A 12856-nucleotide genomic window follows, 5' to 3' on the forward strand; every position below is an offset into this window, starting at 1 on the left:
TATAATAGCCATTGTTGAGCCAAGCTGAAACTAGGATCCAAGAACTCTATCCAGGTCTCCCATGTGGGTGTTAGAAGCCCAAGTACTTGGGCTATTGTCTGCTGCCTTTCTAGGAGCATTAGCAGGAAGCTGTATCAAAAACAGAGTAGCAGGATAAAGGGTTAATAACCAGAATCTACAAAGAGATCAAGAAACTCCACAAAAACAAAACCAACAACCCACTTAAGAGATGGGCCAAGGACTTCAATAGACATTTTTCAAAAGAGGAAATCCAAATGGCCAACAGGCACATGAAAAAATGTTCAAGGTCACTAGCAATCAGGGAAATGCAAATCAAAACCACAATGAGGTTTCACCTCACCCCGGTTAGAATGGCTCACATACAGAAATCTACCAACAACAGATGCTGGCGAGGATGTGGGGAAAAAGGGACACTAACCCACTGTTGGTGGGAATGCAAACTGGTCAAGCCACTATGGAAATCAGTCTGGAGATTCCTCAGAAACCTGAATATAACCCTACCATTCGACCCAGCCATCCCACTCCTTGGAATTTACCCAAAGGAGTTTAAATTGATAAACAAAAAAGCGGTCTGCACCCTAATGTTTATTGCAGCACAATTCACAATAGCCAAGACCTGGAACCAACCTAAATGCCCATCAACGGTAGACTGGATAAAGAAATTATGGGATATGTATTCTTTAGAGTACTATACCGCAGTAAGAAACAACGAAATCCAGTCATTTGCAACAAAATGGAGGAATCTGGAACACATCATGCTGAGTGAAGTAAGCCAGTCCCAAAGGGACAAATACCATATGTTCTCCCTGATCGGTGACAACTGACTCAACACCAAAAAGGAAACCTCCTGAAGTGAAATGGACACTAGGAGAAATGGTGACTTGATCAGCATAGCTCTGACTGCTAATGGACAACTTAATACATTATCCCTCATAGTATTTTTTTTTTGTCTGTTCTACTTAATATGACTGGTTTAATTCTGTAATTATCACACAGTTATTCTTAAGTGTTGAAAATTAACTGAAATGTGATCCCTGTTAAACATAAGAGTGGGAATAAGAGAGGGAAGAGATGTATAATTTGGGACATGCTCGGGCTGACTTGCCCCAATTGGTAGAGTTGGAAACATACCAGGGGATTCCAATTCAATCCCATCAAGGTGGCATGTGCCAATGCCATCTCACTACTCCAAGTGATCAATTTCAGTTCACAATTGATCATAATGAAAGGACTAAGAGTCAAAGGGAGCACATAAACAAGTCTAGTATCTGCTAACACCAACCGATAGAATAAATAAAGGGGAGAGTGATCCAACATAGAATGGCGGATGTCCTAAATAGCACTCTGGCCTCAGAATCAGCCCTAAAGGCACTCGGATCTGGCTGAAAAGCCCATGAGAGTATTTCAGGCATGGAAAGCCAAGACACTCTGGCAAAAAGATCTCTGTGAGTGAGATCCCAGTGGAAAGAACAGGTCTTCAAAGAGGGAGGTGCCTTTCTCTGAAGGGAGGAGAGAACCTCCACTTTGACTATGACCGTGTCTAAACAAGATAAGAGTCGGAGAACTCAAGGGGCTTCCATAGCCTTGGAAACTCATAACTGGTGCATAGGGAGATTACTGATGCCATAAACAGGAGTGTCAATTGGTAAAGTCAACAACAGGAGTCACTGTGCACTTACTCCTCATGTAGGATCTCGGTCCTTAACGTGCTGTACACTGAGGCTTAATGCTATAACGAGTACTCAAACAGTATATTTCACTTTGTGTTTCTATGGGGGTGCAAACGACTGAAATCTTTACTTAATGTACACTAAACTGATCTTCTGTAAAAAAAAAAAAAAAAAAAAAAAAAAAGAAAGAAATTTTCAATTCCCAACTTGACTCTCACTGGGATTAAACATGACAATAGGTCTGATCTGATTTCATCATCATTTAAAAAAAATCATCTATTATTTTTCACTTTATGTTTCTGTGTGGGAGCAAACTGTTGAAATACTTACTTAAGGTATACTAAGCTGATCTTCTGTATATTAAGATAATCGAAAATGAATCTTGATGTGAATGGAAGGGGAGAGGGAGTGGGAAAGGGGAGGGTTGTGGGTGGGAGGGACGGTATGGGAGGGGAAGCCATTGTAACCCATGAGTCGTACTTTGGAAATTTATATTCATTAAATAAAAGAAAAAAAAAAAAAAACAGAGTAGCAGGGACTTGGACCAGCACTCAGATGTGAGACATGGGCATCCCAAGTAGTGAGTTAACCCTCTATACCACAGTTCCCTCCCCAAAAGCTTGGTTACTTTTTTTCTTAAATAAATATGAAATTGAGTAAGAAAAGAATAGGGGCAAGTGTTGTGCAATGTATTAAACTGCTTCTTGGTATGACCACATCTCATATCAGAGTGCCTAGGAATGAGTCCCACCTCCACTTTCAAGCCTGTCCCCTGCCCGGGATATTGCAGACATTTGGGGACTGAATCATAGGATGGAAGATTCTCTCTCTCTCTCTTTCTCTCTCTCTCTCCTTCTCTCTCTTTCACTGTGCCTTTCAAATAAATAAATAAAACTTCAAACCATTAACAAAAAATTTGACATAGTTTTGAGAGTATAGGAGAGAACATACTGGGAAAGTGTACTTTGATTATGAGGCATTATCGATAACCAAATTGAGATGTGAGGTCATGAATTTAGTGTTAACAGCACAGTTCATTTACTTAAACATTCACTTTGTGCCAGGCATTGCTATAGGCCTCCATTGTAATGGTAGGATTAAGACAATTTAGGGGCAAGCATTTGGTGTAGTCATTAAACCAATGCGTGTGATGGCTGAGTCCCGCATCAGAGACCCTGCATATGCTGAGTCCTTTATCTGCTTCTGATTCCAGTTTCCTGCTAATGCACATCCTGGGAGGCAGCAGATGATGGCTCAAATACTTGAGTCTCTGCAACCTGTGTGGGAACAGGTTGCAGAATTCTATGAGACTGAATTCTTTGACCTGGCTTTGGCCTGGCCTGGACTGGGCTGTGTGGGCCTTGGAAGAATGAACTTGTAGATAGTGTGGGGAATGTGGGAGTTGGAGTCTCTAGCTTGCTAAATGCCAGTTTCGCTTCTGTGCTCTGGCTTGCTTGCTTGCCTGCTGTAATGCCATGACAGGCCTCATCCTGGACCAGGAAGGAGGCAGGCTGGGTCCTTGAGAACAAAGAAAGTAAGTTCTCCTGGAATTTATGACCTCTTGCTCCCCACCAGCTCCCCTGAAATTTATGGCCCAGTGCTTCCCGCCAGTTCCTCCCCATGCCATCTCCTTTGTGTGGTGTTATTATTACATAATGTATAGCCTTTATGTTTAAATGAACCAATAAACAAGTTAGTTCCTAATACCTTGTCATATAGAGAATAAGAAGGTAACCTGTGCACTGCACCCTTGTAAATGTAAGGCTATAAAAACCTCTATTATGCAAATGAGATGGCCTTTTGCCTGTGTGCTGCTAAATGGCTCCCAGCCAGGTGGCAACAAATAAACCTCTGCTTTTGCATCTGCGACTGTGCCTTGTGCATTGATTGGGAAATTCGGACACAACAATAGGAAATCTCTCTCTCTCTCTCTCTCTCTCTCTCTCTGTGTGTGTGTGTGTTATTCTGCATTTCAAATAGCCTGAAAATGAAAAAAAAAATTAGTAATCAATCCATGCTTTATGTTATAGAGTGATTTTAAGTGCTATGGGGAAAAGGAAATAGACCAGGAAAACAGGAAATACAAAGCTTGGTTTTATGGGGAGGTGATGTACAGGTTGCAGATTTTAAAATATTTGGCAGTTTTCTTAGTTCACCTTATCAGATAGGCAGAAATAAAAACGGATCCTTACTAAAGAATATATCTTATCTGCAGTGCCTAACAGCTCAAATTCATTATCATTCATATTATTTCAGGAAATTCATCAGAACTCATGCCTTTTTTTTGTGGTCAAAGAATAATAGAGAATTCCAGAAAACACTGGGGCAATTTGAGGACACATGTTCTCCCAAGGAATTCTCAAAAATTTGAAAAAAAATATTTATCTTCTCTGAGAGAACAACTTTCAAGTAAATATTTTAGTTCACTTTCTCACATTGTAAATTCTTAGAAATTCTGATGGGATAATCATTTCACAGTGAAACAGGCAGCTCTCCAGAGAAGTATTTCTTCAACAAAACTGTGACCTAGTTCCTGTACTCTCTGTATCTGTGCAGCCCAAAGGGCAGACTCTTGAGCTTTTGGACCTGAGGAATTAGACAATTTGGGAGGACCCATTTAAGAAAAATGATACAAAATTACAAATTAAAATTTGACACAAAACAATATTTACTTAGAAAAGAAATTACAGCGAATTACAAAATTTAAGGAGCTGACATTAAAACACAACATCTAGAGCAGTTATCTCTGTTTCACTTTCTCTATATGTATGTATGTATTAACATTTCAACAAAGTCCTGCACATATTTTTTGCTGTGTATATTTTTAAAAATTTGTTTTTATTTATTTGAGAGGGAGAGAAACAGAGGGAGAGACAAAGAGGCAGAGGAGCAAAGAGAGATATTCTATCTGTTGGTTTACCTTCAAAATGTATATAACAGCTAGGGCTATGCCAGGCAAAAGCCAACAGCCAGGAACTCATTCTGTATGTTCCATGTGGATGACAGGGAGCCAACTACCTGAGCCATCACTTGCTACCTCTTAGGATGTGCATTGTCTACAGAAGCTGTGGTCAGTAGTACAAGTATGGCCCTAAACCCAGGTATTCCCATATGGAATGGGGGCATTACAAACGGTACCTTAACTGCTGCACCAAACAGTACATACTTTTTATATCCTCTTCATGTGTCAACAATTTTGTAATGTATTTTGCTATAGAATGTATAGCATGATAGTTTACTCTGTTTTCTATTATGATTGATAAAAATAATTTTATTACTCAAAGCTTAGAAAATACCCTTTCAATCTCAAAACTCATTATTGTTAATATTATGCGGATTTTATAGTCTTATGTTTTACATTTAGATCTATGATCCACCTAAGCTAACTTGTATAAGGTGTGAGGTTTCATTCTGGGTTCACTGTGTCCAGTTGTGCCAGCATAATTTATTGAAAAGACCATTTTTCATCCATTGAATGTTTTTGTATAAAACTTGTTTTAGGGAGCCAGCGTAGTGGTGCAGTGAGTTAAGTCACCACTGCAATGCCAGGATCCCATGTGAGCACTGATTCGAGTCCTGGTTGCTCCATTTCTGGTCCAGCTCCCTGCTAATGTGCCTGGGGAAGCAGTGGAAGATGGCACAAGTGCTTGGGTCCCTACTACCCATGTGGAAAACCTTGATGGTGTTCTAGGCTCCGGGTTTCAGCCTGGCTCAGCCCTGGCTGTTGCAAGCCATTTGGGGAGTGAACCAGCAAATGGAAGATCTCTCTTTCTCTCCATGTAAATCTGCCTTTCAAATAAATATATAAATCTTACAAAATAAAAAAAATTGTTTTACCTAGTTTTTAATTTAAATTTATTTTACTTAAATATCTTTATTTTACTTAATTATTAATTATTGATTTCAACTTCATCAATACATGACTAGCTCTAGATACATTTTTAAATTCAATCCTGTCACCCAGTAAATCTCTTCATCAGTTTATTGAAAATTACTCACCACCCTATTTCCAAAAATTCTCTTTGTTTCTTCTTAACTATTTTTAGCTGTGTCTTGTAGCTACTCAATCTATATGTCATGTCTGGTAGCTTTTGTTATATGGTTCCTATTTTTAAATCCCTCTCTACTACACTTAGAGAAATTTATCTTTTGGTTGATTCACTAATTGTCATTACATTTCTGTCTAGCCTGTTTAACCTGAGTCATTTTCTTCAGTGACTATACTTTTTCTTCCTAGTATTCTACTTGGTTCTTTTATGTCTGTTTTTCTTTTATGACTGTTTTGACTTCCCATTCTTCTGTTCTTATTTTTAGGAACTTTGTCTCAAAGTCTTTTTTTATGATTTCATTAGCTTCTAGGCTTATTTTTTAAAAAAGATTTATTTATTTATTTGAAAGTCAGAGTTACAAAGAGAGAGAAGGAGAGGCAGAGAGAGAGAGAGAGAGGAAGAGAGAGGTCTTCCATCTGCTGGTTCACTCCCCAATTAGCTGCAACAGCCGGTACTGTGCCGATCTGAAGCCAGGAACCAGGAGATTCTTCCGGGTTTCCCACGTGGGTGCAGGGGCCCACGGACTTGGGCCATCTTCTACTGCTTTCCCAGGCCATAGCAGAGAACTGGATCAGAAGTGGAGCAGCTAGGACTTAAACTGGTGCCCATATGGGATGTCAGCACTGCAGGCGATGGCTTTACCTGCTATGTCACAGCGCCAGCCCCTCAAAGTCTTCTATAAAATAGACACCCATTCTATAAATGCTATCATAATGCTTTATTATTTCTATAGTCTTGTATGTATTCTAATTATTGCTGGTATGTTTGTCTCTTGGTTATTTATATTGTATGTTTACCTGTGATGCACTCATTAGAGGTTTTTCTCTTCTGTGGATATCTGAAATACTTCCCTGATTATTTATGCCTCAGCCTGATAGGATTCAGTACTTCTGTATATTTGCCATCTCATGGTTTCTATTTTATCCATGTCATATAAAATTTGAAATTACAGCTTCGATTGGCATTTCAGTCTTAAAAAGGATTCTTTTTAGCCACCTGTGTCTGGAGGTAAGCAGCTCAGTTTGGGTCATGACCCTTTGTGAGTTTGGGGATGTGTCCTGTGAGTAACAGTCTCTTACTTAATAAAAAGGAGAGTCCAGTTCTAGCTTTATTCGGCAATTATAGATTGTTTCTTCAAATAGGGATTAACAGCCCACTTTCTAAGGTCTATATTTCATCTTTTTAAATATTTTTTTTTTATTTTTTGACAGGCAGAGTGGACAGTGAGAGAGAGACAGAGAGAAAGGTCTTCCTTTGCCGTTGGTTCACCATCCAATGGCCGCCGCGGCCGGCGCGCTGCGGCCAGGGCACCGTGCTGATCTGATGGCAGGAGCCAGGTACTTCTCCTGGTCTCCCATGGGGTACAGGGCCCAAGCACTCGGGCCATCCTCCACTGCACTCCCTGGCCACAGCAGAGAGCTGGCCTGGAAGAGGGGCAACCGGGACAGAATCCGGCGCCCCGACCGGGACTAGAACCCGGTGTGCCGGCGCCGCAAGGTGGAGGATTAGCCTACTGAGCCCGGCGCCGGCCTATATTTCATCTTAATCTCTTGGTGGTATGCCTACTTTCAACTTCTGTTTCTTCATTCCTGAAACCCAGATGTCCCTTTCTTACTATGGCTTTCCCCTATGAAACTGTGACTTTTTTTTTTTTTTTAAAGATTTATTTATTTATTTGAAAGGCAGAGATACATAGAAGGAAGGAAGCCATCCTGATTTTGGCAATATACTCAAACTATGGGAATGCATAATATCTAACGTGAGATCCCTAATTTTAGTGAGGTCCTAATGAGAAGAAAGTACCTGTTAAAAAGGAAGCTTGGTGCCATAGCTACCAACATGACTGGGTAGATTTCGCCTGCACTACTCTTGCTTACCCTGGCAGAATCATGCAGCTGGATTTGCCATGGGTAACGCCCTAACTCAGTGCTATCCCAGAGAAAATAGTCAAGAGAAGCCATTGAACACACTGACAACTGTCCCTGTGTGTGAGTCCTTAAGCTGAGAGATTCCTCTCAAATCCTCCCAAATTAAATTATGGGGTATACACTTTTTGATGTAGTATGATGCATGCATTACAGAAAAATAAATCTCACATACTGCACAAGGTTTCAATAAAAATAAGAGGTTTGTTGTTGAATAAGGTAGCGTTGTGGGGGAGACTTCAAATTAGGCATGTTTACGGTTCTTGTCTCCATGCCACAAAGGAAATGAAGAAGGAGAGGTAAAGAGAGGTGAGCAGGAAAGTAATATTTATTTAAAGGGATAGTACATGTAAAGGGCAGGGGGGTGGTGCCTGGGGCAGGGCATAATTGAATATTCAAAGGAGGTAGAGTTTGGGGCAGGGAGGCAGTGCATGTGGTGATCTTTTTGAAAGTGTCATGGCATCTGGTGCGTGACAGGAAGTGAGGCTCAGGTGCTGAGCCTGCAGTCCTGTTGGATCCATATGGAAGGAAGTAGGCTTTGCGTAGTGCAGGCGCACAGGGCTTCAGTGTTGGCAGTCCTCAGCTGCTCACCAGCTACCTGTCTACATTAGTAAGAGCAAATGAGTCAAATGTGTGCTGCTTTATAATTAGCATGCTAACAAAAAATAACAATTTTAACAATTTAAAGTTAATGCAGGCAAGAGGACATTGCATACATACAAAGGAAACAATTTGATGTTAGAAATAATGACTCTCAGAAAAAACTCACAAATTTGAAAACATATTGACATGTTGGCTAATTTGGAATGTAAAATCAAAGTCCAGTTTGAGAAATTATGGCAGAATTCAGAAATTCCAGGAAGTATAAATGAATGTCAACAATAAAAGGATAACACATTAAAAAATGACACAGGGCATCTAGAAGTATAAAAAGAGTACATGACTCAGAAGAAATAACCAAAAATAATGGAAAAAAATGTTCCTTTGCAGTAGAAAGACTGGGATTTTCAGATTGTGAAGGTTGCTAAATACTAAACAAAATTAAAGAAAAGAGATTTGCACTTATATAATATTGAATTTCAAGACCAAAATAAAATTCTATCAGCAGGCACAAAATAACACTTTAAAAAATGATAACAAAAGAAAATATAAAAATATTACAACACTCAAAAGTCCTGAAGAAATTTGGATAACAGGAGAAAATAGTTTCACCATGAATTCTATGCCCAAATAACCTATCACTTATGTGCAAAATTAACAAAAAGATACCCTTAGACTTAAAAATAACTCAGAAAATATACTGATAACTACTTTTCCTAGAAAAATATTGTTCAAAACATCCAAAGAAAAATGAAAATGGAACATTCAAGGGGTAAAAGAAATAAGGACATATTACTAAAGCAATGGCATCAATAATTGAAACTAGCAAACTTTATTATAAATTATGGAAAATGTATATAAGATTATGAAATTAGTGCAAGTGTCAAAACACTTCAACTTAGAATGTACATATTGCATAAAAGAAAATAACTGTCTGAATATCAAAGACCCTGAGATTATTAAAGAAAATCAGAGGACAAATAAAAATGAGGATTTAAACATATAGTCTGTATCTCATGCTACACACGGGAAGGGAGTAAGAATAACTATTCTTATATTCATGTGAGTAGACAAATATAGATTGAACACTTTATATAAAATGAAAAAACATAGTAAATTAAACCAACTTACATAAATACTGAAAGAAAGCCATTGCTACACAGGCATAACTATGGGTCACGGCCTGGGACTGGGTCCCAGGGTGTTGGGAGCCCAGCTGGGTGGAAGGGCTTGGCAGACATGAGGAGGGTGCTGCAGTGGTCAGGTTGCCTCCCTTGCCAGACTTGCACACCTTATTTTCCAGAGCCTGGGGTGCTGTGCTCACTCTGCTCCAGTTCGTGTATCCCGAGTCCAATTAGAGCATCCTCCCAGCCATGGAGGCCAGAGACCAAGAAATGCCTTCAGGTTTACTGACATTACTCTGTTGACGGACACCATTTTAAGGTTCACAAGGCTGTTTTGGATGCTGACACTATGTTCTACAACTTCTTTCAGGAGTTTACTCAGAAACCTTTAGTGGAAGGCCGGCGCCGCGGCTCACTAGGCTAATCCTCTGCCTTGCGGCGCCGGCACCCCGGGTTCTAGTCCCGGTCGGGGCGCCGGATTCTGTCCCGGTTGCCCCTCTTCCAGGCCAGCTCTCTGCTGTGGCCCGGGAGTGCAGTGGAGGATGGCCCAAGTGCTTGGGCCCTGCACCCCATGGGAGACCAGGAGAAGCACCTGGCTCCTGCCATCGGATCAGCGCGTTGTGCTGGCCGCAACGCACCAGCTGTGGTGGCCATTGGAGGGTGAACCAACGGCAAAGGAAGACCTTTCTCTCTGTCTCTCTCTCTCACTGTCCTCTCTGCCTGTCAAAAAAAAATAAAAAAAAATAAATCTTTAGTGGAGATAGAAGGTGTTAGTAAAATGGCCTTTTGTCATTTGAGTTTATGTATTTGGAAAAATGAATGATACAAGAAGAAAAAGCCAATGATATGTGGAAAGCAGCAGGGTTTCTACAAATGGTAGAAGCTATCAAAACCCTTAAAGTCAGGAAAAAGAAACCTCAGCTCCGTTAGAGAATACTACAGGAAAAAGTGAGGCCAAAATTAAATAAATAGATAAATAAATAAATAAAAGATTGCAAAAACTTGAAATGTTATCACTGAGATTTTTTCATCTGCAGAATCAGAACCTGTGAAATTGAGGTGGAGATTGCCGAGGGCACAATTGAAGTGGAAGAAGAAGGCATGGAGACATCAGAGGCAGTGACTTCTAAGCAGTCCATAATATACATACAGGGCACAGCTTCCTCTGCTGATTCTACTCCCACACTCTTGGCGGATGTAACCAGCAACTACTGTCAATATGATAGGAAAGGGCAGATTAAAGAAGATGGCTGCGCATCTGACCCGTAAGCCAACAAGAACACATAGATTCACACTCCATGAGTTTCAAGTGTAAAATATGCAATCAAATGCATCTTCTGGAGAATGCGCTCGAACAGTAGCTAAAGTGTGACCACCCTTCTGAAGGTGGAATTAGTGAAAAGCAAAGACCTGGGGAAAAATTAACATATGTCAGTACTGTGAGATAGTGCCACCACTTTGGACATTTTTAAATAGCATCTTCAGACACGTACATGGGAAAACCTTTTGAATGTCCAAATTGTCATGAACAATTTGCTGGCAATAGCACCCTCAATCGTCACCTTACTGCATGCCAAAATGCAGTGGGACAAAAAAGGGAAGAAAGGAACGTTATGAATGCCAGGTCTGTAATAGTGTCTTTAATAGCTGGGACCAGTTCAAAGATCATTTGGTAATGTACACTGGAAATAAACCCAACCATTGTACTTTATGTGACGTGGTTCATACAAGGAAGTGAACTCAGGAGGCATCTTAGTGATGCTCCTATTTCAGATGGTTTAGTAGCTGCAGAAGTCCTTTCAGTGGATACACGTGTGCAAACTGAACCTGTGAGAGTGCACGTGCTAACATTGGCTTCAGGTCCAGGTGGATTCCGCACAAGTGACTGTGGAACAGGTCCATCCAGATTTGCTCCAGGATGGCCAACTACACGATTTGCATATCGGTGAGCTTCCAGAGCAAGTCAAAGTGAGTTATCTAGAAGTAGGTAAGATTCAGAGTCAAAAAGATACTGAAGTACTCGCAGAGGAGCTGCGCGTTGAATAGGTAAATCAGATGCCAGTAGCGGCACAAACAGGCTCCTCCTGAGCTTCTAGAGGCAGACTTGGGTCATGTGGCCCCTGAAGTCATGAACCTAGAGGAGAGCAAGCCTAGCCCTGAAGATGCTGCTGAGACTGCCAGGGAAGATTAAGAAGATGCTGAGGGTTTAGAGACAAAAACAACAGTGGATTCCCAAGCTGAAGAGACAGGGAATGAGAACAGAACAGTTATGCCAGGTTGAGATCGAAATGACAAATGAATATTTTTAAAAATGACATGTTGGGCTTTTGAACTGATTATGGGCAATGTGACTGTCCTTAAGCTAACAGATAAACAGACCAAAGTCAACGTATTTCCTGTTGTGCTGGGCTGTTTTTGGTGAAACAAACCGATTCTTTTCCTCTCATTTAATAGGCCACAAAGGAGGAATGTTTTTCATAAACGAAAGGGAGCTTTGAGAAGTATATTTCTGGAAACATAAATGGATGATATTATTATATATATAGTTGGGTACAAATGTATCTATTTTCAGTTGTGGTAAAGGTTCTCCCTTTTCCCCAGGTCATGACCTTAAATTTTTGCCATATTGTAAAATCAAACAACATCATTAAACTACAATTTTATGTGTTCTAATGCATGTTAAAAAATTGAATATATAGGAAACACAAGGCTGCATGAAGAAAAGGGCATTACTACTGGCTCTTTAGTTTGAATAGCATTATTATCTATTGCAGTAGCCATAGATGTTATCTGTGCAACAGAAACAGAACGATTATGGCAAACTTCTGGAATGTTAAAACACCACACCCATGTGCATTTCGAAACCAACTAAACTATAAGGCAAAAAAAAAAAGCCACTGAAATGTAATCAATATGTCAAAGAACTATGATTGATTTGTTAAATATGGAAGTTGTAAGCAGTCTAAGATAATCAAGGAATTTATTTAGAAAGCATAAATACACTTAATTATAGCTAAGAATGGGAAGTAATCAGAAAAATTTTAAAGAATTAGATACTTTATCATATTTATGCAAATATATTTGAAAGTAAGATGAAATTAGAAATTTTAAACCAAAATTGCCTCAAGAAGAGATAGAAAATAAGATGCAAATTTCCATGGAAGAAATTGAGAAAGTTGTGAAACAGATTTCCCGTCTACACTCAAAGAAAATTCTCATGACAAGATTTTATAGCTCCAGAACTGAGGTTTTATAAACCTCAGTTTCCTAGCTTCAAAGATAGAAATTTTGTTATCCAAACTATTCTAGAGATATGGTTCAGAAAGACATCCAAAAGTACTTAATTAAATACCAACAATAAATATTTAGAAAGGCAATAGTCATAGTGTTAGGAAGTTAGAAATTGCCTGTGTGTATGAGAGGGGCCTGAGGAAACAAAGCAACTGCAGAAGCTCACCTTGGAAGCA

The 12856-nt window shown here is 39.8% G+C and overlaps 1 pseudogene; it reads left to right on the forward strand.

Annotated features, from left to right (window-relative positions):
- The first annotated feature begins 10208 nt into the window (after positions 1–10208).
- Positions 10209–11670, forward strand: LOC138847551 (zinc finger and BTB domain-containing protein 35 pseudogene; annotated as a pseudogene).
- Positions 11671–12856: the final 1186 nt, after the last annotated feature.

The sequence above is a fragment of the Oryctolagus cuniculus genome, chromosome X (assembly GCF_051225735.1).
Source record: "Oryctolagus cuniculus isolate XC-2025 breed Fujian yellow rabbit chromosome X, ASM5122573v1, whole genome shotgun sequence".
Lineage (NCBI taxonomy): Eukaryota > Metazoa > Chordata > Mammalia > Lagomorpha > Leporidae > Oryctolagus > Oryctolagus cuniculus.